The sequence below is a fragment of the Nansenia antarctica genome (genome assembly GCF_963989245.1).
Source record: "Nansenia antarctica genome assembly, chromosome: 13".
In the NCBI taxonomy this organism is placed as follows: domain Eukaryota; kingdom Metazoa; phylum Chordata; class Actinopteri; order Argentiniformes; family Microstomatidae; genus Nansenia; species Nansenia antarctica.
Genome location: NC_137683.1, coordinates 17,501,933 through 17,506,844, shown reverse-complemented (window position 1 = coordinate 17,506,844; position 4,912 = coordinate 17,501,933).

Here is a 4,912-nt window from a genome sequence, read left to right as displayed (position 1 = left end):
TGAAGGGGCAGTTCCCTTTGCTGCCGGGTAGGCAAGCACAAGGGTCTTAAACCTAATGCGAGCTGCTATGGGGAGCTGGTGATGGGCGCAGAGGAGACGGGTGACATGAGAGAATTTGGGGAGGTTGAACACCAGACGGCCGGTAGCATTCTGGATGAGCTGCAGTGGTCTTTTGATAAGTAATTAAGATAGCTAGCTAACAAAGTAGTATCCAGTTAGCTGTTTTAATATAAAATGGCCATGCCAAGATACAAGTTATAGCTGACTTAGTGAGCCCACATCAACCTTAATGCTATTCAAGTGCGAGACACTAACTATAATTTATTATAATAATATTTATTTAGCCTATATCGTGAATTTGTCTACATTTCGTCAGAATCCAAGATGGTGGACACTGAAAATAAACTAATCCTAGTTCAATCTTTGTTTAAACTGGTTGAACTAATCCAGGATTAAAATTAAGATGTGCAACCCGTCTCTGATACATTTTAAACCTAGTTTAAACCTAGATTAGCCTAAACCAGGATTAATTTAATCCATGTTGGTGCAACCCAGCCTAAATCTTTGTAATTTTTCTGGCCATACTTCCTAAACCTGCAGTAGCTGGCTCTACACAGGTTTCAGTGAACAGTGATATATAATATAGATTTGCCTTGTTGTTTTCTATTCAGACTTGGAGAGGATGGCCTTTTTCAAATGGGAAGGGTAAAGAGCTTCCTGTGCTGTTTTGTTATTCACCAACTGCTTTTGTTTCTTTTTTATTTTCCAAACATCTTTCTTTTGTGTGTGAATGTCCTAATGTGGTGTTTCTGCTGGTCAGATTGCCATGGGAATGAAGCTACACCGTTTGGTTTTTGTGTACTGTGAGCTTTGGACTAACTAACAGGTTAATAATATATTTTATACAGATGTTTGTATTATTTTAGTTATGTAGTGCTATGACCAGGATGCCAAAGATTTGTGTGTGTGTGTGTGTGTGTGTGTGTGTGTGTGTGCGTGTGTGTTGTAAGTTATGTGCAGACAATCATGGTTATGTTGACCTCAAGCAAAGACATTTCTATGAACTCCTAACAATATGAAGGTTGTGAATTTGAATTCATGCAACATTTCATAAAGCAATAAAATATTCTAATATATACTATTGACTCCCCTGCTCCTTTGTTGAAGGACATTTACCTGCCTCATGGAAAAAAGATTCTCTTTATGTTATAGATTTTGGTGTTGATGCAAATCCTTAGAACTGTTGGCAAGTTAGGTTTGGTCCTCCTTTCTTTTTGAAGTCATTCAATCTTTCGTCTTCTCTTAACATGTTCATTTCTTCCAGAGAGAATGAGCCCTTGTTAATGAATGCCAGAGATGCATTCTTTGGGCTCAGCTTTCCCCGGTAGCAAGCTCTCTTGTTCTCTCTGCTCACATTTAAGAGCATGCTTGACATAGATAGCATTCTTAAAGGGACATGTAACAATATACATGACCCTAACAAAGGCAGGTTTCTCCCAGATGAACAACTGATGCCAGTTTAAATTCTGATGAAATACAGTACATGTTACACAAAAACATCAACACAACAACCAGCTATGCCACGCCTGTTTTTTTTATTGTGGTATTTACTGGCTATTTTGATTTCCCTCACATAGATGAAGATGTCTTTGAGAAGGATGTGCTTTTGGTTGTTGTATTGGTTTCTCTCCTCTCAAAGGGAAGAGGGCTCCATATTGTACTGGCCTTACCAGCTCTCATAGCTGATCTGGTCCCACAATGAGACTCTCCGTACGAGACAATGACAGAGAATGTGCTAGTGTCATCAGGGCTGGGGGTGGCAGAGGTTCATTCACGTGCCTCAATGCTCAACCTACTGTGTGTGTGTGTGTGTGTGTGTGTGTGTGTGTGTGTGTGTGAGTGTGTGTGTGTGTGCGTATGCGTGTGCGTGTGCGTGCCATTAAAAGCTCCTAGATAATGGTGTGTAAAATATTGAGCCAGACGATGCTATAGTTGCAATCCTGGTCAACAACAATGTTTGAACGGTAAATTGTTAATGTTGAGCAACGACTTCTAACTGAAAGCCATGTATCCGGACAGTGTCTACTTTACATCAGCTTGATATTTTATCTTTGGGCTGTTCAAGGTTTTATCTGGTATGGTTTATGGGGATCACATACACATATCTTAGCAGTTTAAACAACTGACTGAAACATTTGTCCACCATGGTCATTTACACACACACACACACACACACACACACACACACACACACACACACACACACAAACACACACACTAACACACACACACACACACACACACACACACACACACACACACACACACACACACACACACACTCACACTCCAGCAGGTACTGTGAATTGACAATTAGAGGAGGTTGGATGTCAAAACACCTCAACAAGCATGGACTTGGCAAAGAACTCACTTATATAAGGGGAGGAAATTAGATGGTAAGATCTGGCTGATCTGATAGGAGCCTCTATGGGATCACACAGGAACTAGTGGTATGCATGGCTATCAATCTTATTTATGAACTCAGTGTGCTTTTCTTCTCCTACAACTGACAGTAGTTTGAGGAGCGGCCAACATTCCTTTGGATTCTGAAAGGCAGTTGGCATGTCGCAAGCAAGGTTCTTTCCCAGAAATTACATGAAGAAGTGTGGAACGTTATACAGTGTCATAGGTCAAATTCCGCAACAGGCCAGCATATCAGGAAACATCAGGCAAATACATTTTGCAGCATGTTTTTGTTGCCCAACCCCATGAAGGTTCTGCTTTGACCTCAATTGCCATGAAAGATTTGCCATGGGATTTGTTGATTTGCTAAACACAAACATGTTTTCTGTTGGATCTGTTTTTTATAGCATTATGGCTTAACAGTCATGCCTAATAGACAAAGAAAACAGCTCTTTCAGTACTGAAGCTTACTTCCAATACTGATGGCAATCAGTTTTTGAAGATTATAGGAAGTCTGTGGATACAGACCAATATTAGTCTCCCAAGTCAGATGTGTTGTCTCTCATAAATTACATTTACAGTTACATAATTACATGATTTCTCTGGGCTTGGATATTTTTTTTCTCCAAAAAGTAGTTGGTATGGATGGACCAATATACTTACATTGAGCCTATTCAACACATTATGTTATGGACCAGGCAAAGCATTTAATAACACCCCTTCTATATGATAAGGAGGGAGGCGAGGCCATAGTTTTCTCTCAATCTGTATTTGATCTAAATGCACAAAGAATGGAATTTGTACCATTTGGAGATCTCCCAAACTCTGCTTCAGTCCAATGAGATCCCTATTCACAGCACTTGTGAGACTAGAATGCTGTTGTGTGGTGCTCATAGTGGTGTAATTGATCCATGCTCCCAAGGGCAGACATTTCGAGCATTGATTTATATACACATGGAATAACTTTGAATGCCTGGGTCTACTCCAGCCAATAGGGTTTCTTGAAAACACCCAAAGGGAAAATAAATTGACGTTGCATCATTTATTTATTTTTCTCGTTGTCAAACTAAAACATATGTTGGACCTTGGTAATGCATGTGTAATGTGTCATGGCTTTAGATACACATGGAGTATTTTGCCCCACCTATTAACTAACCACATCTATAGCTGTGACATTGGCTCTTTGCCTCACTTGCTCATAGGCTTTCTTTTAGCTTGCAATTTGTTCCAGTATACTATGTAGGTACTACTGCTAGTGATGAAAAGGACACACATGTCCCTAAACTCTAGTGTTAAGGAATATGTAAAGAGAACACAATAATCTGACTCTAACCTTAAAAGTGAACTAATGTAGAACATTTGTATTTAGGGAACTAAAACAACTTTTGAAGATCAGCAGGGAAAATAGCTATTGAAAACAAGTAATGGGAGATTAATTGCCTATTAAATGTTTTCATGAATGTTAACATTCCTATGAAAGGAGTAAAACCATCTAAATAGAATGAGTCTGTTGAGTTTAGTTGATTGTTAACCAAATAGACGGTACACCTACCATGGAATGTTGATTTGAATGGGCATGTCCATTGCACTCATTCTATTTCTGAGTAAAACCCACATGCATGTTTCCGATAAATTTCCCTTTTCCACTTTTTCCACTATTCACTCTGAATCCCAACACAAGTAAAGCAGTGTTGTTAAAAATTGGGACCAAATGTATGTTTACTACCCATCATGCCCACTCCTTTTTCAGGGACCCACCTCCCACTGACATCATTTCCCTTGTCCACAGAACAAAACTTTGTTCAACCCACCTCCCTTATTCTAAAATGAGTAAAAGTCAACATATGAGAAAGTATGTGTCATGTCTAGGGGCGACAGTCAATAGTCACCAGATGGGGTTGGTACCATTTAACCAATTCAGGGAGCAGAACTGGTTGCTGTGACCAAAACCCAAAGAGCATTATGATGCAACACCTTGTAGAACAGCACATTTTGTTTTTGGTTCTAATTTCACTCATGTGGGTGAAGATTTGTTAGAAACATTAAACTAATTATTGTTCACTGTTTTGTGTGAGTGCCATTGACGATTCAACTAAAGCTAACCACTGCCATCTGCTGGTGGCTTTCAACAGGTCAAATCATCTGTTTACCATCCACAATATAATGGCATGTTTTTTATACTGGTTTAGGAATTATCACCAAGGGCCAATTGCAATCCGATGAGATTCAATTTAATTATATATTTTTGTGGTGTGGATGTGTTCATGTAATTTACTCAACAACATGATCAAGTTAGTAGCATTGCAACATTGCATAGCGACAGTAGTAGCATTGCAAACCTGCAAAAATGACAAATGATATAGATTGTTTTTCTTCTTCTTTTGCAGTCAGCTGATGATGAACTATAAATCAAATTGCTAATCTGCTACCTCACTGTTCACAGAAGGCA